Below are 23,240 nucleotides of genomic sequence, written 5' to 3'. Positions count from 1 at the left end.
TTTGGAGTTTGCTAAGCTTCTTAAATTTGCAGGTTTATATATTTGGACAAATTTGGAATTTTCAGCTGTTCCTTATCAAATAATTCTCCAGCCCTGTGCTCTTTCTCTTTTAGTCCTGGTACTCCCATTGCATGACAACCAGAAATTTTGCTATTTGTCCTTGGGAGCTCTTTTCATTTTTATAATTCATTTTTTTTCTCTCTGTTGTTCAGATTAGATAATTTCTAATTCTGTGCATGAGTTGGGGTGGCTCTCTGACCAATAGGGAGTATACTTAATACTGATGAGTCTTTTTTTTTTTTTTGCCTTTTAGGGCCACACTCGCAGCATATGGAGGTTCCCAGGTTAGGGGTCCAATTGGAGCTACAGCTGCTGGCCTGTACCACAGCCACAGCCATATCAGACCCGAGCCATGCCTGTGACCCACACCACAGGTCACGGCAACGCTGGATCCTTAACCCAGTAAGCGAGGACAGGGGTTGAACCCTCAACCTCATGGTTCCTAGCTAGATTCGTTTCTTCTGCGCCACGAAGGGGACTCCCTGATGAGTCCCTTTTTTGCTGCAGAATACACTGGCTTGATGTGGGGTCTCAGTTCCCAGACCAGGGATTGGACCTGAGCCTCAGGAGTGAAAGCTCCCGGTCCTAACCACCAGACCACCAGGGAACTCCCTGGCAACTTACTTAAACTTCACCAAGTCTTAGTTCTCAAGGATGTAAAGTAGGGCTAATAACACCTGCCCATCGGGGAGGTCTGGAGGGAGAAATGAGCCAAAAAAGGCCTAGAGGACTCCGGACACAAACCTTGGCATGTGGAAAGTGCCAACAAACGTCTCTATGTGACGATATTTATAAAATGCATGTATGCATCTGAATATCTCTCAGTGGGATAAAGCCACAGGGGCTTTGCACTGTCCATAGTTTGCCTTGCACGTCTCCTGTGTTAACAGGTAGCTATTCAAGTTATTCTTTGCGATGGCTCCATGCAGGTTTGCTGTGTGGACGTGCAGTGGCTGATTCGTCTCCCTCCTGGGAGACCTCATTGCCTGTTTTCCCGCCAGCGGCAGCAGGGCGACTCTGCATCCTCTTGACTGTTATGCTCGTCCATAAACGAGGTGAATTGTGATGGAGCCTCAGGAGAAAGTGGCCACCTTCCGTCTTAATTCACTAAAGTCACTGGGCTGACCTTGTCTGGGTTGGGGATGGCGCGGAGGTGGGGGGACTCGTTTGAGTACAGATTAAGGGCTCCAAGGTTTGTGTGTTACGTAAACTGCAGGGCAGGTTATCGATCGGTTTGCTTCCAAGAGTGTAGCTCATCTCCTTTTTCCCTGGACCAGAAATGGCTCCCTACGGAGTGTTCTCATTCTTTCCAGGAGGAGAGTTTAGGTCCCGGGATGGCTTTGCCTGTGCAGAGCACCAGGGGTGTGTTCGGACTCAGCACTGAATAATGGTGTACCCAGAGCGAGCGCTTCCTCTTCAGTGCTATTCAGGCTTCCTGGGACTCGGACAGGCGCCCCGTGGTCCTTACTGGCTCTCCACTCCTGCTTCCTCCCCTTCTTCAGCACGGGCCCTGGGGCTCAGGGTCAGACGGGCCATAGCACCCAGGTAGCGTTGGATAATCTTCATTGATTTTCACAGTATTTACTTTTTTTATGATTGCTTTCTATTCATGGCAAGTTTCCCTTCCAAGTGTATTTACGTTTGAAAAGTAAGACTATCAGAAGAAAAGCAGGAAACAGTACGGCGGCGGCATTGTAGGTTGTGTGTGGAGTTGGTGTAATTCATGGAAGGGGTTCCTAAATGCTTTAAGTTTGGGAAACACTGAACTCAGGGCTTTCCCGAAGAGCAAGCTCGGAAGAGGGAAGGGAAGACGACGGGCAAATGAGCCAAAACGTGGTCCAGAGTAAAGAGGGAAACCCCACCAGATTTACATATTTGCAGAGGCCCGGCCCTTCCTCGGGGCCCCAGGCTGCCTGCTGAGGGGAGGCAAGAGGAAGGAAGAGAGCAGCACAGGACAGGCGGTGACCTCAGCCTGCTGGCTGCCCTCTTCTGCTGAGCGCCAGCTTCCCGGGGGGGCGGGGGGGGGGGGGAATGGCCTCCTCTCTGCAGACAAGGCCTTTGGCAGCAGGTGTCTGCTGTCTGATCCCCTGTGCTCCTTTCCTGCTTCTGGAAGGCCAGGCTCCATTTTATCTTGGGGCACATCTCTTTTCTACTCCTGCCCACATGTGAGCACAGGACCCAGCCCTGGCATCTTCTAAACTTCTGGTTTCAGTGACTGGTTCAAAGCTGGGCTTGTTACCCTACAAGCAGGGTGAATCTGGAGGCTGTCTTCCCTCCAGGTTGGGGTTGCTAAGTTGATGGGGGCAAGCAGGGAGCTCTCTCTGTGAACAGAGGGTCCTGAGTCTGAAGCCACCACCCAGCAGAGCTGAGAGAAGGAGGAAGGCCTGGTCCCAGTGTCCCCATTTGAGCATCTGCCTCCATCCGGGACTAGACTTTTCATTTGTGAGCCACCTACGTCCCTCTCTTCCCATTTTATTTGCTGAAACCCGTCTGAGTGGGATTTTTGTTGTGAGCAACTCTGAGAGTCCTAACACACTTCTTTGGTACCTGAAAAAACTCATGGCTCTGGATCATTGTCATCATAGCAAAGTAGTCATGGAAACAGGCACTGGAGCTGGGACCTGGGCTGACATCCCAGCTGAGCCACTGGAAGGGCTGCTTGAGTCTCAGCAAGCCCTTACAGGGGACTGTTGTGGGAGTGAGGTGTGAGGACCCTGCAGAGCTCACGGTGAGACACGGGCAAAGTTCTGCATCAGCGTGACGGCTGATGCCCAATACCAGCGTTTAAAATGCAGCCTGAATGACAATGAAGTACCCACTGCCTCCAATGCTGACTGCTGTGTCACCCCGTCTACCATGAGGGGCACGTGCTGGGGGGAGTGGGCTTGGAATTACAGCTTCCACATACTCCAGGGTGAGTTCTGACAAGCCTAAGACTGCAGCCACGGTTCAAGGGTAGAAAGATGCCTCTAGTTGGTCCTGCCTGAGTGAGTGACACCCAGGGCTGTCGTGGGCCTTTGGGGAGACCAAAGTTCTACCACTCTCCAGACGGTGTGCTGTGTTCAGGAGGAACCCAATCCTACAATGACTCTCGTTGCTCACAGACGCCCCACTGTGGGCTGGACAGGCTAGAGGAGCCGGGAGACAGGCAGAGGGCAGAGCAATCACAAAGCAGCCTCGCATCCTGGTTACACAGTGCCGGAGCCTTCCCCACACTGCTCTGTGTATCAGCAGGTCGACTTCTGGGAGGAATACACCCGACTGCTTTTCTCCTCAAGTGTCCCCCAGCCTGGCAGCCTTGCTGTAAAGCATCCGTGAATCTTGCATTTGTCAGAAGTGCTCCCTGGGCTGCTTGTCAAGACTAGTTCCAGGTGAATAACAAAGGCAGCAGACAGAGTGGCTCATCAAATGTCCTGTGCTGTCACCAGGCAGGATGCCACTCACAGTCAAGTCAAGTCAAGCCACACGGGGCTCCCATGTGCTGCCCCAAGGACTCTGACACTCCAGGGAGCCCTGGTGCTCAGATTCCTCACCAGGTCATCTTCAGCCCTGGACTTGTGGCCCTGGTGGGCTGTCTGTGGAACCTGGAGTGATGCCTCTGATTAAACGTACCGTTAACTTCTGCTAAGAAATAAATTATATATCTGTCAGCTCTGAGACGCCATCCCAAACCAGCTGTTGCTATCTCCTGTGTTCACCTTGGAGAGGATTCGGGGTGAAGCGGGGACCACAGGGCCTTTAATAGCTGCTGGACATCGAGCGGCTTGTCAGCTGGCTCAGGAGCCGTGTCCAGGTGCTACCGCGTTCAGAAAAGCCCACTGGCCACAAGGACCAAGTTCGCGCTGCAGTTCATCAAGGCAGCTTGACCTCTTGGGGAAGGTGGAGGGAAAGGAACCAGCAGCTCCTGGCTGCTCCAGTTTCCCGAAGTTCCGCCACACAGGGTCACCGCTGCTGGCTCAAGGACGTGGCGTACAAGGGCCCAGATCACACGGCAAGGAAGTCACTCTGCTCAGCAATTCTCTGACCTGGCGGATGTCACATAAGCCTCAGCAGCTTCCGAGTGAGCACCTCACACCCCTTCCTGCTCCTTTCTGACACAGAGCAGGCCTCGAGGTGGTGGCTTCTGCAGGTGACTAGGCCGAAAATGTAGCAACAGTGCTTAGCTGTGTTCCGTTTATTTTTAAGGTTATGTCTACTTAAGGAAGGTGGTACGACATTTCCATTTTTAGGAGTGGATGTTCTTTGGAATTTACAGCTTACTTGCATTGAATATATCATGTATTTGTTTATTTTGGCACAGTAATAGACTCTCCTGGCTCGAAATGAATGTATATGAGGAGGTGTGAAGTTGTGCCTTCCCAGGCCTGTCTCCTATCCCTGAGCGCCACCCATGTTCCATCACCGCTCTCACGTCTCTGCAGCTTTCCCAAGAGCTGATGCAAATACGACCTCGTAGGCACAGACGTTGTCCCCCAGCACAGGTTTCCACACAGTGGCAGTGACCTCTGCGCACAGGCCAGCTCCTGCCTCTCTCCTGGCGTAATAATGAACCCTGGCCATCTCTCTCTAGTAGTCTATTTCCTCACTCTGCTCTGCTGCACAGACTTCGCTTGTAGAGATGTGCCCCTGTCCACCAACTGTTCTCTGCCGATGGACATTTCAGCTGCTTCTCATCTTTTGATACTAGACACCAAGCAACTGGAAGTAGCTTATACTTACCTCGGCCCACAAGGGTGAGAGTCTGTGCGGGAAGAGGCTTTGCTCGGCACTGCCAGGTCAAAGAGAACACTGACTTGTAGTTTTGATGGGCTGCCAAACTGGAGGGTCTGGTTTTGTTCTTCATATTGCTTTCATTAATTACAGATTTACAGAGAAGAAACGGCAGGGGAGCAAAACTTGCCAGCCCAAAATGTGTCTCTTTGGCACAAGGACTTTTTAGGCTGATTCCTTTTAAGAAATGGAAGACTCAGAAAGTTTTTCTTTTTACCTCTCCTTAACTGCATAGAAGAATTTGCCAGAGGGCCTGGTCCAGGAAGACAGCTGTGACCAGGGATGATTACAGAATATGAGGTTGGTTTGGTGAGCGGGGCGAGCAGGGCCTGGCCATCAGCTTTGGCGCCGTGTCCCGTCTCTGGCTGGTAGGTGAAGGCCAACTCCTGTTTACGGGACTGTCCTGGGGACTGTCTTCCGTCCCTTCTGAAGCCACCCCGCCTCCCCCGCCCCGCCCCGCCCCAGCTCAGAACTGCCCCTAAGCCTCGACTGCCTGACTGCGTGTAGGTCTCCTGTTCTGGTGGGAACGTCATACATCTGTCATTTATTTGTCTCCTATTAATCTGTACTATGCTAATTTGATTACTAGGCCAGTGAAAGAACCAAGAAGAGTAGAGGAAAAATGTGTCCTGCCCTGTAGCCTGAAGCCAAGGATGGTGCAGATGGGGTGACTGCATCGGGGAGGACTAACAGACACTCTCTTTAGCCCCAGAATTACTCAGGGTGGAACAGCGGGGCGGGGGGGGGGGGGAAGAGCTTTGGGCACTGCCTTTTGTTCCTCTCAGTGGAGCCCTGACGGGACAGAAGGGTCCCAAGTGCCCAGGCGGGGCTGCCCAAGGTCCCAGGGGACGCCTGTTTCCTTGTTCCTGGATTCTGTAAGATCTCTCAGGATAAGCCCCCCAAGCCCGTTTGACTAGGCTTCTTCTAAATCAATCCATCCTGAGACACTTCTCTCTGGCCCCGGGGGAAGCAACCTGATTGGGTGATGTTAGAAATTCCTGTCGCATCTACTTTTCTGGTCATATTAAAAAAAAAAATTAAATCCAAAGTTTGTCTTTGTTTTCTTTTGGGAAAGAATCCAGCTTGGCAAAGTTTCTGCTTTCAGTGCCTGCTTTTGTGGCCGGCCCCTAATGGTGAGTATTATGAGTTTCTTCTTAGAGTCCATGGGGCAAAAGGAACTTTTCATTCAACAATCACAAAACAGATTTATGTTGAAAATAATGAGAACATCGTTGCTGTCCTGGAAAAACATGTGAGAGGAGCAGAGAGGGGTCTCTTTTTTTTTTTAATTTTATTTTTTATTTTTATTTTTTTTGTTTTCCCACTGTACAGCAAGGGGATCAAGTTATCCTTACATGTATACATTACAATTACATTTTTTTCCCCACTCTTTGTTCTGTTGCAACATGAGTATCTGAGCAAAGTTCTCAATGTTACTCAGCAGGATCTCCTTGTAAATCTATTCTAAGATGTGTCTGATAAGCCCAAGTTCCTGATCCCTCCCACTCCCTCCCCCTCTCATCAGGCAGCCACAAGTCTCTTCTCCAAGTCCATGATTTTCTTTTCTGAGGAGATGTTCATTTGTGCTGGATATTAGATTCCAGTTATAAGTGATATCATATGGTATTTGTCTTTGTCTTTCTGGCTCATTTCACTCAGTATGAGAGTCTCTAGTTCCATCCATGTTGCTGCAAATGGCATTATGTCATTCTCTTTTATGGCTGAGTAGTATTCCATTGTGTATATATACCACATCTTCCGAATCCAATCATCTGTCGATGGACATTTGAGTTGTTTCCATGTCCTGGCTATTGTGAATAGTGCTGCAATGAACATGCGGGTGCATGTGTCTCTTTTAAGTAGAGTTTTGTCTGGATATATGCCCAAGAGTGGGATCGTGGGGTCATATGGAAGTTCTATGTATAGATTTCTAAGGTATCTCCAAACTGTTCTCCATAGTGGCTGTACTAGTTTACATTCCCACCAACAGTGCAGGAGGGTTCCCTTGTCTCCACAACCCCTCCAGCACTTGTTATTTGTGGATTTATTAATGATGGCCATTCTGACTGGTGTGAGGTGGTATCTCATGATAGTTTTGATTTGCATTTCTCTTATAATCAACGATGTTGAGCATTTTTTCATGTGTTTGCTGGCCATCTGTATATCTTCTTTGGAGAAATGTCTATTCAGGTCTTCTGCCCATTTTTCCATTTTTTCCATTTCCATTTTTCTGCTTTTTTGCTGTTGGGTTGTATAAGTTGTTATATTCTAGAGATTAAGCCCTTGTCAGTTGCATCATTTGAAACTGTTTTCTCCCATTCTGTAAGTTGTCTTTTTGTTTTCTTTTGGGTTTCCTTTGCTGTGCAAAAGCTTTTCAGTTTGATGAGGTCCCATGGGTTTACTTTTGCTCTAATTTCTATTGCTTTGGGAGACTGACCTGAGAAAATATTCATGATGTTGATGTCAGAGAGTGTTTTGCCTATGTTCTCTTCTAGGAGTTTGATGGTGTCCTGTCGTATATTTAAGTCTTTCAGCCATTTTGAGATTGTTTTTGTGCATGGTGTGAGGGTGTGTTCTAGTTTCATTGCTTTGCATGCAGCTGTCCAGGTTTCCCAGCTATGCTTGCTGAATAGACTTTCTTTCTCCCATGTTATGTTCTTGCCTCCCTTGTCACAGATTAATTGACCATAGGTGTCAGGGTTTATTTCCGGATTCTCTATTCTGTTCCATTGTCTGTCTGTCTGTTTTGATACCAGTCCCACACTGTTTTGATGACTGTGGCTTTGTAGCATTTCTTGAAGTCTGGGAGAGTGATGCCTCCTGCTTGGTTTTTGTTTCTCAGGATTGCTTTGGCGATTCTGGGTCTTTTGTGGCTCCATATAAATGTTTGGATTGTTTGTTCTAGTTCTGTGAAAAATGTCATGGGTAATTTGATAGGGATTGCATTGACTCTGTAGATTGCTTTGGGTAGTATGGCCATTTTTACAATATTGATTTTTCCCAATCCAGGAGCATGGAATATCTTTCCATTTCTTTACATCTTCTTTGATTTCTGTGATTAAAGTTTTATAGTTCTCGGCATATAGGTCCTTTACCTCCTTGGTCAGGTGTATTCCGAGGTATTTGATTTTGTGAGGTGCAATTTTAAAAGGTATCGTATTTTTGTATTCCTTTTCTAATAGTTCATTGCTGGTAGACAGAAATGCAACTGACTTCTGAATGTTAATCTTATATCCTGCTACTTTGCTGAATTTATTAATCAGTTCAAGTAGTTTTTGGGTTGAGTCCTTAGGGTTTTCTATGCATAGTATCATGTCATCTGCATACAGTGACAGTTTTAGCTCTTCTCTTCCTAATTGGATGCCTTTTATTTCTTTTGTTTGTCTAATTGCTGTGGCTAGGACTTCCAAAACGATGTTGAAGAGCAGTGGTGAGAGGGGGCATCCCTGTCTTGTTCCAGATTTGAGTGAGAAGGCTTTCAGTTTTTCCCCATTGAGGATTATATTTGCTGTGGGTTTATCATAAATGGCTTTGATTATGTTCAGGAATGTTCCCTCTACACCCACTTTGGCGAGGGTCTTGATCATGAATGGATGTTGGACTTTGTCAAATGCTTTTTTTGGATCTATTGAGATGATCATATGATTTTTGACTTTTTTTTTGTTAATGTGGTGTATGATGTTGATTGATTTGCGTATGTTGAACCATCCTTGTGAACCTGGGATGAACCCTACCTGGTCATGGTGTATAATTTTTTTGATATGTTGGTGGATTCGGTTGGCTAAGATTTTGTTGAGAATTTTTGCATCTATATTCATCAAAGATATTGGCCGATGGTTTTCTTTTTTGGTGTTATCTTTGTCTGGTTTTGGAATGAGGGTGATGGTGGCATCATAGAATGTCTGTGGGAGTATTCCTTCTTCAACCTTTTGAAAGAGTTTAAGGAGCATGGGCACCAATTCCTCTTTATATGTTTGAGAGAATTCGCCTGTGAAGCCCTCTGGTCCTGGACTTTTATTTGTAGGGAGTGTTTTTATGACATCTTCAATTTCATTTCTAGTGATCGGTCTGTTCAGTTGGTCTGCTTCTACTTGATTCAGTTTTGGCAGTCTGTAAGATTCTAGAAAATTGTCCATTTCCTCCAGATTGTCAAACTTGTTGCCATATAGTTGTGTATAGTATTCTCTTATGGTTTTTTTGTACTTCTGCTGTATCCGTTGTGATTTCTCCATTTTCATCCATAATTTTGTTTATTTGGGTTCTTTCTCTCCTCTTTTTAGTGAGTCTGGCCAGGGGTTTGTCAATTTTGTTTACCTTTTCAAAGAACCAGCTCTTGGTTTTATTAATTTTCTCTATTGTTTTTTGAATCTCTGTTTTATTTATTTCTTCTTTGATCTTTATAATTTCCTTCCTTCTGTGACTTTAGGACTTTTTTGTTCTTCTTTTTCTAATTCATTTAGGTGGAGGGTTAAGTTGTCAACTTGGGATCTTTCTTCTTTTTTGAGAAAGGCCTGTATTGCTATAAATTTCCCTCTGAGCACTGCTTTTGCAGCATCCCATAGATTTTGAGAGGTTGTGTCTTCATTATCATTTGTTTCAAGGTAGTTTTTAATTTCCTTCTTGATTTCCTCATTGATCCATTGGTTTTTTAGTAGCATATTGTTTAGTCTCCATGTAGTAGGTTTTTTCTCTTTCCTTTTCCCATGGTTGATTTCTAATTTCATGGCATTGTGGTCAGAGAAGATACTTGAGATAATTTCTATGCTCCTAAATTTATTGAGGTTAGCTTTGTGTCCCAATATGTGGTTGCTTCTTGAGAATGTTCCATGAGCATTTGAGAACAATGTGTATTCTGCTTTTTTTGGATGTAGTGTCCTGAAGATATCAATTAAGTCTAACTTTTCTATTGTTTCCTTTAGGATTTCTGTTGCTTTATTAGTTTTCTGTCTAGAGGATCTGTCCACTGATGTGAAGGGGGTGTTAAGGTTTCCTACTATGATTGTATTCTCATCAATATCTCCCTTTATGTCTGTTAATATTTGTTGTATGTATCTGGGTGCTCCTGTATTTGGGGCATATATGTTGACGATAGTAACATCCTCTCCTTGGATGGATCCCTTAATCATTAAGTAGTGTCCTTCTTTGTCTTTCTTTATGTCTTCTGTTTTAAAGTCTATTTTGTCTGATATGAGTGTTGTGACTCCTGCTTTTCTGTCACGTCTATTGGCGTGAAATATTTTTCCCCACCCTTTCACTTTCAATCTATATGTATCTTTTGTCCTAAGGTGAGTTTCTTGTAGGCAGCATATTGAAGGTTTTTGCCTTTTTATCCACTCAGCCACTCTGCGTCTTTTGATTGGGGCATTCAGTCCATTGACATTTAAGGTGATAAATGATAGATGATTATTTATTGCCATTTTGAACCTCGTGTTCCAGTTGATTCTATGGTTCTCCATTTTTCCTTTTTTTTTTTTTTTTGGTTGGATGGTCTCCTGTTATTATCTGCTTGAGTGTATTTTTTTTTTTCATTTTTTGCAAATGCTATATTTGGTTTTGGCTTGTGGTTGCCCTGTTTTTTAAGTATGCTAACCCCTTCCCATAATTGTGTGTTTTAGCCTGATGGTCTTATAAGTTCAAACACTTCATTAGAGGGGTCTCTTTTATGCAACCAGATCGTGGAAGTTGATGCACTGGCCTCAAAGGGAGGAGAGGTCTTTTCCTCACCTTGGCAGTTTGTTCTTGACAAAAGATTCAGAGTACCTTTTCTTCCTTTTTTTTCATTTTCTTTTTTTTAATAAAGGAAGGATATAGTTAGTTGACCAGGGATTAGCTAGGGATTAAGGGCTGGTTGACTTTGCAATATTTCCACCTGCCTGTGATGCATATACTTGAATTAACAATGGTAAATAATCAAAAGGGTATTAAAATGTGAGCGAGGCCACAGAGGGAGAGCCGGAGTCTGGCTCTCTGTTGTACAGAGCCCTGGGGTCTCACTTTACCTATCTGGAATTCTAAGGTCTTGAATTTATAACGTCCAGAGGTCTGGGGGCTTCCGCAAGCTACATTGCCAATAGCCCTGATTTGGTGCTTTTCTTTAATGGCAAAGTCGATTGAGAAACCAGGTTCTATTTAATTGTTAGGCTGGTTTATTGCCAGTGTGCAGTTATCAGCAGAGACACACTGAAATGACACAAAGGGAGGTACGAGTGGCAGAGGCAGAGCCAGGGGAAGGCCGGTGCCTCATCATGACTGTCACGACCTCCAGGACAAAAGGCATAACCCACAGGGAAAGATCCCCGCCACAACTGCTTTCCACCTGCTTAGTTAAATTTAACTCAAAAGGCTGGGAAGACGATTTTATTAATTCTGTATCTCAGCGGAAATCGGAGCCTTAGAAGATCAAGGCTTTAGAATTCTCCTAGGGGAAGACATCAGCTACATGGCACAAAGAACACCTCCTTTCTGTTTGTCAGAGGAAGACATAATTGTGCCGCTTCCTCATTGAAGAAGTTTACAAACATTTGCAAGTTGTCAAAAATAATTAGTCTAAAATTGGTTCATAAACCATGGAGTGAAACAGTACGTGCCTTGTTGAGATCAAAGGGCTTCATTACCTTCTTGTAAACCCAAATAAATTCTTTTGAAAGTCAACTCCTGGAATTAGTGGTGGGTTCTGCTGCTTGTTGGTGGCAGGGGGAGGGAGCTGCACAGAGGCGACGGGGGGCGGGGGGCGGGGGGCGGGGGAGGCTGCAGCCGGGAGGGGAGGGTTCTGAACGGGACAGAGCACGTCCACCCTGACAGCTCAAGCCCTGCCTTCCTGCCAGGACTGTGGGTGAGGCTGGCCTCCTGACCCCGCCTCCAAGGTGGGAGAGGGCGCCTCCACCTGCACTTCTGCAGGTAAAGTAAGCGAGGGCTGGTGGCTTATCTGTCTCCCTGCTGCATATGCTCTCACAGAAGCAGGCCTGGACAGGGCTTCATCCTCTGGCCTCTCTGGTCCACGCGTACTCCAGTCCACTGGCCTCTACAGTGTGGGTCAGTGGTGAGGGAGATGCTGCAGCAGAAGGCTCAGCCCAGCACCCGCCCAGATAAGCTGTGGTAATGGCAGCTCTGTCCGCCTCTTATTGTTATTCATTATTAGCCACAGAAACCAGCAGACCTTCACTGAGGGCTCTGTCCATGCCAGGTGCTGGAGTGGGGGAAATGCTGGGAATGACCTCAGAGCCCCAAGGTCTGGCTCCTTTTCTTAAGGGGAGGTCAGCTAACAGGCCCCCTCACTGCAAACCTGTGTCCTGTGTGAATGGAGCCCCTAGAGGTAGGCCACGTAGCTGCCTGAGAAACAACTCCAATGACCCCTGGGAGAGGCACACAGAGGTCACGGAGGGACTGGGGAAGCCTTTGGGGAGCCCTGTTTGAAATCAGTGGGAGGAAGAGGATGATAAAGATTTGATGGTTGGGAGGAAGCAGATTTAACAGAGCGTTTTCTCTCTTTCCGTATATCTGTATGTGTACACACACACACACACACACACACACACACACACACGCATCTGTGCTCGGTGATCCATCTGTCCTTTCTGGTGATGCCTCTTTGTTGCTCTGGTGATCAGAAGGAAGATGTCTGAAGACTCAAACCCTCTCCTTGGAATCACCGTCTCCCACCCACATTCTCCGGATTCTTCCAGAGAGTGGACCCTCTGCACACACCTCTTTGCAGCCCCCCTCACCCCGGGCTTGTCTCTTGCCTCCTTGCTGGCAGGCGGGCAGCCTCGAGACACAGGGACAGCCGCCCAGACAGAGCCGAGGCCTGGCAGCAGCACGAGCACCGGGTGAGGGCCCAGCTCTTGTCTATGTAACAAAGCAACCATGCGGCCAAAAACCACACTTGAAAACAAACCAGGGTGATGGGTTAAAAAGGTCTGGACCAGATCACTCAAAACCTGTGGAACTCTGTAAGCAGAGCACTCACGGAAGAGCGACAGCTGCAGTAAAAATACTCACCCCATTCAAGCTGGGATTGTGGTCCGAGAATCCTTCAGCCTTATAGCTTCCACCCGCCTGGGCCTCCTTCTATGACATGTAGGCCCTGGAGAGGATTCAGGGGAATAGAGATGATGTGAAATATGAACATGAGGAACAAAGGCAGGGTGTGCCTTTATACCTGAACCCACTGTTTTACATGAGAAATGGCTGCCACCCCAGCGTGTGAATGTGGGAATTCTCCCGGGAGATCTGCTGGCAGAGAGTGGAGTGGCTCCTGAAGCAACTAAAGCAGCCACTGCTTCATTAAAGGAAGCCATTTCTAGAGTTTTAAACATTTTTTTTTTAAGTGATGAGGCTCACTTTTCAAGTGGGAGAAAGCTGGCCCAGACCACCTCAGACCATCATGTGTGAGGAAGCCATGTGAGTGGACCAGAGGCTGGCCACACACCCCATACTCTTCCCACAATCCTTGTGAGTCAGTTCCCACCAAGTTACCTGCCTGGTTGCAGAATCCATCTGCTACTTAACCTCTGTAGTGAACCAGGGCAGCCCCTCTGTGTGTGTGCTCAGAGGGGCCTGGCTTGAGACTATCAGAGCCTTTCAGACAAGGGCCCACATTTTCACTTTGTGCCAGCATGGCCAGGTCTGACACTGCCTCTGACCTGTCCTGCTGCCCCTTGCTGGAGGGGGGTGGGAGGTTCACTCGGCACCTTTGGTGCAAAGTTGACAATACCTGTTAAATGTGGGGCATTGTGAAGATTGTCCATCTTCAGGGACAACAGAGAAAGAGGGGAACTGGGCTGAGACTGGCTCCCCCTGCCTGTCTCCCCATCAGCCCAAACCAGTCCACTGCCAAGCTGGGCTGATTCTCCCACCCAGAACACAACTCTTGGCCTCCTCCACCCTTGCCTGGACAAACTCATTCCCTCAACTACCCCTCCTATCAGCCCAAGGGGCCCTTCATGGTGCAAAGATAATCGCAAACTCCTGGCCTAAAAATCCTAGTGGCTTTACATTTTCTATTTTCTCTAAGAGAAATGACAAGATGTTTGAGGCAGTGGGTAAAGGCCCATCAGCTGTGCTCACGCCTTTCCCTAACTCCCCAGGCTCAGGTAAGACGGCCCCTCTAGATTCTTTAGATTCAGTTCCTTCTTTTATATTCTTCCTGTTCTCATACAGGGGGTCCCTCTGATAGGTGGGCCTATATCCCTGAAGACTCTTATCCCAGCTCAGGCTCTGCTTGGAACCACACCCCTCCCAGAAGCCTCCCTGGTCCCAAGGGCTGCATCAGCCCCGTGCACGTGGCCACAGGCCCTTGCTTCTTTCACTTCAGGAGTTGCAGGTTCCTGACATCGGCCCTCCCACTGGGCTCTTGGGGGGGAAGCACAATGGCTGACACCTTCAGCACCGTTTCCTCAGTGCCTAGACCATAATAGTAAATCATGTCATCAATTACCTACACCTTCATTGCGAAATGAGGGCTTGGATGTCAGTGAGGCAGAGGACCCTCTGTGTCTCAGAAATATTCAATTCTTAGATAAAAGGCACATCAAACATATACTGTGGTGATCATGTGAAAACAGGCAAGACACGTGGTACCCTGACTCACCAGAGATCCCAAGACAGGAGATCGCCTCTCTGGGCTGTTACCATCAGCAGGGAGTGTGACTCCTTGGTGTCCAGGATGGTCATCGCATGCATTCTGGAACATTCTGGAGCCAAAACTCACTCTGTGGAGAATCTGCATGAGGAGAAACAGATAAGGGTCTTCGGTGTTTATTTAATGCCGGCATCACAGAGTTACTTAGGCCAAATACCTCAAGACAAATTATGCTCCCTGGGATTTAAACTGCCTTTTCCTTTTTATTTTTATTTTTTTTCAGTATAAAAGCATTACAGCCTCATTAGGTTTCTGCAGCATTTGAATGTTTGTGTTCTGTAAAGTGACATCCCCTCCATTTACTCTCCCAATCCTCCAGCATCCTTTTTCTCTGTTGGTATGCAGTAGTGAGTACTTCATCGTGATTTTACAAAATTGAGAGCCAAAACCAGTGTCCTACAGCTTGCTTCTTTCACTTCATGAGCTGCAGGTACCTTTCTAGGGAGGTTAATGTCAACTTCATTCTTTTCAACTTTATTGTTTGGAAAAATGAAACAATCATCATTTATTTAATTAGTTCTGTGTTGATGGAGATACAGGTGTTCCCAATTTTTCATAATTACAAACCATGTTGCAAAGTCCATTAAAAAAATGTGTCCTTCCACAACTGGGTGACAGTTTCTTTAGGATAAATTCCTGCCCAGAAATAGAATTCATGGGCCAAATGGCATGAACATTTTTAATATTAATTGACATTGCCAAATTGCCTTCCATAAACAGGTTGTGAAAAATGTACACTCTTGACAAGCTATGGGAACTCATACAGGGAAGTTGCTCTTGGGTAGGAAGTGACAGAAATCCCAATTCAAAATGGTTTATACAAATGAAAACGTGTTGGCTTATGTAAAGGGAAGTTTGCTGTAAGGGCTTAACATGTATTATCAGAGCCAGGTTGTTTTGGGGTCCTAGCTCAGCTCTGTGGTCTGCTGTGTGTTTGCCTAAATGTCAGAGAGGTCCCTCCTCATGGTCACAGGAAGGCTGCCAGCGGGGACTGGGCCACATGGTCCTAGGTCCACACCAGAGGAACAGAACTTCCAGGAAACACTCTGGTCAGGCTGTTACTGTGATGGGCTCACAGGCTCACCCTTGAACCACTCGGTGCCATCACAGCAATGTGACTCAGGGGCTGATTTAGCTCAGGGTCACATGTTGTAGCCCTAGGGCTGGGTGTGGCTGGGTGTGTTGCTCATACCAGATGGAGAAGAATGAGTGTGTCTGGCCCACCCTCAGAAGTGCCCTGGACTTGCTTTACTGCTCTGCTGTCATCATCTTGAAGTTCTTAATAATTGTTAAACATTTTGCATGGGGACCTACAAATCATGCAGCCAATCACAGATGAAAATTCAGGCTGCTTTTAGAAAACAGAGGCAATATAGCCGGGGTGACACAACACAAATGTCCACTGCAATGGTTATGTGCTAAGTAATATGATTTAAACAATTCCTCCTTGAACAGTTTCATCACTCGCTGTCTCTAATCCTTTGCTCCATACCGAAAAAAACGATGGGGCTGTGGGCGGGGTGGTCCCCACAAGTGTTCTAGCTCTGCTTTTCTCCAACCAGTGTCTGCCTCCCTTGGGCTGTGAAAATCAATCTGTACCTGCAGCAAGTTTATGGACAGGGTGATGTTCTTGAAGATAAGCTGCTTTGACTGTACTGGTATTAAAAAGTGGCCATCAATTAAAAGGGGGAGAGAATAAACCATGTTACAGGAATGAGAAAATTAAATTGATGGATCCCAGCTTTACTCAGCTCCTAGCAACCACCAGTGTTATGGAAAATTTCCAATATGAAAATCCCAAGGTTTAGGGCAATGCTTTTTGAAGATTCTTGTGAATAGGTAACAGTTTGGTGTGGTGGATTAGACATATTTTTTCAGTCTGCTTTCTTTTCACATGTAACCCAATTATTTTCTTCTAATTGAGGAGCAAAGCAGACACTTAACTGGCATCTAAGTATTTCTGATGTGCTTCTTTCATCCTCATTAATGGTCCCATCCATATATTTCAGTGAAAATTATATTGTATGGCCATTCTTCAAAAAAGTGATTTATTTTTACTTCAGCTGTCAATATGTGACTATATTCTCTTGTAAAAAGAAAAAAAAAAAGGAAGAAAATGGAGCATTCCATGAAAGGTTAAAGTCCTTTCTGACCACCTCTCCCCACCTCACTCTCTCTATTACTCATCCTCCATCTTTGTCCCTTCTCAGAGGTAATTGCCGCAATCAGGTCTTAGCTTTTTCTAGAATGTTCTAAGCTTTTAGATACCTATATATCTCCCCAGAAAATGGCTACAATTCTTTTGTTCTGTTTTGACATAAAAGGCACCATCATGTAGGCCTCTTCTTTAAAAAAAAAAACAAACCTCAACATAGCTTGGTGAGCTTTCCACAAACTATGCAGACATTTTTAACTGCAGGAGAGTTTGTGCTGTATATTCCACATTTGATAAAGCCTCGTTGGGCCTTTACGGTGAGTTGTTGTTTCCACTCTTTCACACAAGAATGCTGCAGTGACCATCTTCATGAGGGCCTTTGAGGGCAGCGTGTCTGCTCAGCATGGACTCTGCAATGGCTGATGGGCTAGCCCTGGAACCCACATCTCTGGGGAAGCAGAGGCAGTGAGCCTGGGCAGAAGGGGCCTGGGCTGTGATGAAGCTGCACCAAGGCCTTAGTCACCTCCATGGTTGGAGGTGTGCTCTGGAGCAGGGTTATTCAGAGTTATTCCAAGCTGGAGCCACAGGACAGGTGTCTGCAACCCACATCAACTGGTCACTGGTTGTGGACTGCCTTGGGGGAGGGACATGACCTTGAAGGTCTTCAGCAATCCTTTGGGATGGGGAAGGCAGAGGTGTGGTGCTGGGGCCTTGGTTGTGGCTGTCAGCCAGGAACAGAGGGGACAGCGTGAGAAGCAGGAGGTTGGGTCCTGAGGATGGGGTGGGGGCAGGGCCCCACAGGCTCACGGCATTCCCACATTTAAAGAGCAAGGTGAGATTGCCTTTAGTGGGCCGTGGACTTGTCGGGCGGGTGTGGTCTGGAGCGGATGCTTGATTTCAAAGGGAAAAGACACAATCAGATAGCCTGAGATGAAATCTGAGGTCTCCAGGACACGTGCCACCAACCTGCAGCTTTGCAGCCCTTTCCAAAACCAGCCTGATCTGCAGATGCTTAGCTTGTGTCATTCTACAACTCACCAAGGTAACTTAGCCTTAGCACTTCCCCTTCAAGCCAAGTGGCCTTGAAGGTCATGTCCAGGCTCTGACCCCTTGTCAAATGTTTCCAGTCAGTGCCCTACTTCAGAGCTGGCAGGACTGAATGCAATGCGTCTCCATGTGGGTTGCTCTTCAGTGGCCACATCAGTTGGAGGAACTTGAATAAACTGGGGCCTGATAACTTGTTTTTATACAATAAACTTTATTAAATATAAATGGGAATCATTAGCTGAAACACTTAATTAAAACCATGGCCAAATTAGATATGTGCTAAGGAGAGGTCTCTAAATTTATTGCCCAATGATCTATAGGTTCACTCAGTAATATACTCCTGGAAACCTCCTTAATGAAGCTATTAAGCACATAAATATCATATGTGCCAAATGTTGAAATTTAGTGATGATATATCCTAATTTACTTGCTAAGTAAATACACCCCCTTGAAAGAAGCCACAAATTTATGCTGCTGAGGACTAGAGCATGGAATTCCTCACCTGCCTGAAAACAGACCTTTTGAAATAGGCAATTCTTGGCACCCCAAGTCAGGAAGCAAGGAGCTGCTCCCCACCAGTAAGCCAGGGGCTTTTGGACTGGTGCTCTACTTCTTAAACTTTCCTTCTCACAAATGCAGAGCAGGTACCACTGGCCACAGACGGATCCAGACTTGTTCCTCTGTGCTAACTGACTTGGAGTCTGGGGGAAGCTCCTCGACCCACAGAGGGGGGTGAGTTCTTGGCTCATCTGGCACCTGGGAGGCCCAGGAGGGCTGCAGGTGTGTGTGGTCTGGAGGTGTGGCCTCACAACCACCCAGACTCCTCAGCCCTCTCACCCTTAGCATGTTGCTTATCTGAGCTGTCAAACCTCCCTTGCTAACAGGAACACTGTCTCCTGTGCCTCGCTCAGGTGCCCAGGCAGGGGGCCTGGGCGGTAGTCTGCTTTGATGGTGATCTTGGCCAGAGCAGGCACTTTGGGAATTGGCCTGCCTTCCCTGTCCTCTTAACTGACCTTGCCTATTGCCCTTTTCCTACCCTGCTTCCTGCTGGAGCTGCATCAGCACCTTGACACCTGTCTTCCCCCCACCTGGAGTGCCCTACACACCCCCATAGCTCCCCAATAACCACACAGCTGCTCCCCCAACCCCACCCTGATGCCCAGGCTGCCAGAAACCTCTCCTCATCCCATCTGAACAGGACGTGTTTTTCTGTTGTCCCTCACCCTGCCTTTTGCTTGTCACCACCTGACATATTTCATATTTATCCATTTATAGTCTGTATTCCCTCCCATGAATGTAAACACCAGTGGAGCTGGGGGAGGAAATAGTCACTTTTTGTTCACGGTGAATCCCTAGCACCTAATTCAGGGCCTGGCACACAGTTGATGCTCACCAAGTTTTCAAAAATGAACGAATGAATGAATGAATGAATGAATAACTAATAAGCAGCAGCCACTGGGAGTGACCCTGTGCCAGAACAAGAGCTACACCTGCTCCCAGAACAGTTCCCAGCTAACAGGGATCTGAGATGAAGAGGAGATGACAAAAAAGCAGGCAGAGTTCTCCCATTCAGGGGGGGAGAGTGGGGACCAGAAAGTCTCCCCAGAGAAATGAAGGGGAAGACAAGTCTGTGAGGGGGCACCAGGTGAATGGGGCTCAACGATGCTGGAGCCATGAGCACCAGGGTTGGAAGCTTGGTCCTGGAGGTGCATGCCTGGAGAAGGGGGTGGCAGTGTTGGGGTGGTGCGACTGCCCTGAGAGTGTGCATGGTGAGAGTGTAGAGGCCAAGGACAGACCAATGGCGTGCAGGGGCCCTGAATGAGACAAGCAGCAGCTCCCAGAGGCTGGGCCAAGCCCGAGCCGTGGGTCCCAGCAGCTAGGAGAGAGCCAGCCAAGGGCGCCTTCAAACCATCAGCTGTTCCTCTGCAGCCAGAAGGCTCAGGTCAGGAGAAGCATATGCGGGTCTGAGCAAGGGGCTCCAAGGTGGGTCCAGACTAACCGGCAGTGGAGAGAGGCGAGCACAAAAGGGTGTGTGGAGACAAACGGGATGGACACTCTTTCCAGAGGTTGGACTGTGGGATCTGTAACAGTAAATCCCAGTTACTGTGGAGAAAACTAAGCTCACAGTGTCTCAAGTGGGTGCATGTCCACCTGCTTTCACAGTGTGCTGGAGGTCATTCTGAGAGTGGGTCCCACATGCAGGTATGTTTGGGAGATGCTTTCAGCTGGCCCAGGGACATGGCACCAAGTGACCAGGCACCTGCAGATCAGTCCTGGCCTTTCCCTCTCTGTCGGCTCTGGGAACCCAAGCAGAAAGCCTCCTTCCTGGTGATGCTGGCCGGTCTCCCACCTGCCCATCTGCCTCTCACCAGGACAGGAGCCTCTGCGGATGTAGCATCTGACTGCATACCATGGACTTTCTTTGAACTGATTTCTAAAATCATCTTATACTGCAGGCAAGTGGGTTTTGTTTTCATTCAAGTTGGTAATATCAAATTTCTTGCAAAAATGCATTCAGTAAGAAGGTGAGTTGGGGTAAAATAAATTAAAAGTTGAGTAAATCAGGTAATGTTAACTAATAGGTAGTATGAAGAGATGCCAAGCCAGGGGAGGGGGGCACTGGTTGGGACCTCCTGGGCCCCATCATGCCATGAAGATGGTCTGATGTCACTGTGCTCCAGTGACAACGGGTAGGGTAATCTAGTACTGTTGTACTGGGTTGAACAGTATCCCATAGAAATGCATGTCCATGGGGAACTTCAGAATGTGACCAATTTGGAAATAGGGGCTTTGCAGATGTAATTAGTTCAGATGAGCTTATACTGGACCAGGGTGGATCCTAAGACAATGACTTTTGTCCTTTTTAGAGGAAAATTTGGATACAGAGACAGAGGTACAGGAAAGAAGGCCCTGTGATGACAGAGGCAGAGACTGGAGTGACACAGCCACTTGCCCAGAAATGCCACAAGTCACCAGAAGCTGCCAGACACTGGAGAGGCATGGGGGGACTCTTCAGATACTCTGGAGGAAGCACAGTATGACTGCCAACACACTGACCTCAGACTTCCAGCCTCAGGGTTCTCTTGTGGCACAACAGGTTAAGGATCTGGAATTGTCACTGTTGCAGCTTGGGTCGCTGCTCTGACATGGGTTCAATCCCCAGCCCGGGGAACTTTCACAAGGCCCAGGCAAGGCCAGAAAGAAAACAAACAAACTAAACTAAATAGACTTCCAGCCTCCAGAACTGTGAGAGGATATACTTCTGCTGTTTTAAGCCACCTGGTTTATGGCCATTTGTGACAGCAGCCCAGGAGACCTTGTACAACCAATTTCTGAAAATTAATCATTAGATGATCAATTAATAATTAAGAGAAAATGGCCTTATTTGGTATATTGATGAACACTCTGACATTCATAAAATTTCTTTCTTGTAGTTATCCTGGGTGAAACCTTCTGGAGCCATAAGGCAGAAACATATTCTGACCCAAACCATAGGGTCTTCACAATATTAAGTGTATTTTATCTTAAAAAAAAAAACGAGAAAACTACCAACCTTTGCATGAAAAATTGGTTTTTGTTGATCCATATTTTTATTTCCAACAAATCTGATGAAATCAAATGGTGAGACAGGTGGCCTGGCTTGGAATAATGATGCTTCTGGATATATCCTTGTCTTGTTCTCATTTACAGCCTTAGAAGCATAAAAGCATATTTTCATAAAACCAACCCTTCCATGTGAAGGCAGATTTATCATTCAGATCCATCATTAATTTCCCAAAGACATTCTCACTGGCCATAAAAAAGACTTAGAGCTCTTTATGAAAATTTTATTCCAGAGAAAATGGTCTCGGAACAGGGTTTGCAGAGGTCTCTTTTAACCACTGGTTCCCTGTGTTATTATCATAAAGTAATAACGTTGCTTCCTGCCAACATCATTCTTTCCGCTTTGTACTTCGGAGACTGAGTGACGCCTTTTGGAGTGGAGGACAAGGCAGCACTTAGTCATCACCTTGTGCTCCTGGCCAGTCCCTGTGTGCCTGCTTAGATGGCAGTCTTACATCATCTTTTACGAGACCATCAACTTACCTGCAATTAAGTTTAGATTGTCTAATACAATCTGGTGACATTTTAGCTTACAGTTTATGTCCCAGTAAAAGGCTCCAAATGTTATTGCCATAAGAATCCCTGTGACAACCCAACATAAACCTTTTATTTCAGGCTGGACAGCTGACTGTGCATTTAGAAAAGGTAGGGCAGGGAGATGGAGGGACCGGGGGTTGTGATGTTGATGATGCCTGAGGGCTTCATTTCCTTCTAGAACTCAAAATGGTTCAGCCTTTCTTTCTTATTGCTTTGGTAAGAATACCTAACATGAGATCTCCCCTCTGCATCTTTCTGGTGTACCAGTCCATGGTATTAACTACAGGCACACCACAGAACTCTAGAACTTACTCATCTTGCACAGTGGAGCTTCAGACCCCCTGAACATCAGCCCTCGATTTCCCCCTCCCCCCAGTCCCTGGCCACCACCAATCTACTCTCTGCTTCTATGAGTCTGACTGTTTTAGGTTTCTCACCTAAGTGGATCATGCAGGACAGGGCCTATTTCAGTGAGCATGATGTCCTCCATGTGGTTGCATTTGGCAGGAGATTCTTTTCAAAGGCTGAAAAATAGGCCATTGTGTGGCTGCACCACATTTCCTTGGTCTGTGCCTCTGTCCTTGGCCTGTCCGCTTGTTTCCACGGCTTGGCTATTGTGAACAGTGCCACAATGGACATGGGGTACAGATGCCTCTGCAGAGCCTGAGTTCAATTCTTTTGGATACCTACCCAGAAGTGGGGTTCTAGGTAGAAATGGGTTGAGACGCATCTGGTTGCAGCCTTTAGGTTTGGGCAATAGATGTGTGAGCTAAGGAAATCACAGAGGAAGTCAGGCTTGCTGGTGGGACTGCTTCTGGTCCTCAGAATATTAGGCCTCCAAACTCAGCTTAGAAAAGTACTTTCATTACCACTGTATAGCAGCTAAATAGACACGGAGCTCAGAGATTCTCAACCAGGGATGATTTTCCCTCCAGGGACATGGGTCTGGAGACATTTTGGTTGTCATGCCTGGCGTGGGGTGGTACAGGCATCTAGTGGGCAGGGCCAGGGATGTTGCTAAACTTCCCACAATACACACAACAGCCCTCCACAAAGAATGATCCAGTCCAACAGTTGTTACATGGTTGAAAAACCCTCATCTAACCGAACTCTCTTTTTTTTTTCTTTCTTTTTTAAGGGCTGTACCCATGGCATATAGAAGTTCCCAGGCTAGGGATCAAATCAGAGCTATAGCTGCCGGCCTATACCACAGCCACAGCCACACAAGATCTGAGACCAGTCTGCAACCTACACCACAGCTCATTGGCAACACAGGATCCTTAACCCACTGACTGAGGCCAGGGATCAAACCTGTGTTCTCATGGATCCTAGTCAAGCTTGTTAGCACTGAGCCATGATGGGAACTCCCTGAACCCTCTTACAACACACAGCCTTGACTTTCCAAGGTGGCTGTCTGAGGTCCTTGCC

At 46.9% G+C, this 23,240-nt stretch overlaps 1 long non-coding RNA gene across 2 annotated transcripts; it reads right to left on the bottom strand.

The window, feature by feature from the left end:
* Window positions 1-4,572: 4,572 nt before the first annotated feature.
* On the bottom strand, window positions 4,573-22,879 carry LOC125122023 (uncharacterized). Of its 2 annotated transcripts, XR_007133679.1 has the most exons (5): window positions 22,250-22,879; window positions 21,226-21,363; window positions 14,420-14,551; window positions 12,825-12,913; window positions 4,573-4,583 (listed from the first exon to the last, which is right to left on the bottom strand). It is a non-coding gene; the product is annotated as an uncharacterized LOC125122023 (long non-coding RNA). The 2 variants fall into 2 exon arrangements; XR_007133678.1 differs by lacking the exon at window positions 22,250-22,879 and having other exon boundaries at window positions 21,226-21,414.
* Window positions 22,880-23,240: the final 361 nt, after the last annotated feature.

Source organism: Phacochoerus africanus, chromosome 3 (assembly GCF_016906955.1).
Source record: "Phacochoerus africanus isolate WHEZ1 chromosome 3, ROS_Pafr_v1, whole genome shotgun sequence".
Taxonomy (NCBI): domain Eukaryota; kingdom Metazoa; phylum Chordata; class Mammalia; order Artiodactyla; family Suidae; genus Phacochoerus; species Phacochoerus africanus.
The sequence above is the reverse complement of the archived record's forward strand: the minus strand, read 5'-3'. Positions and strand labels throughout refer to the sequence as shown.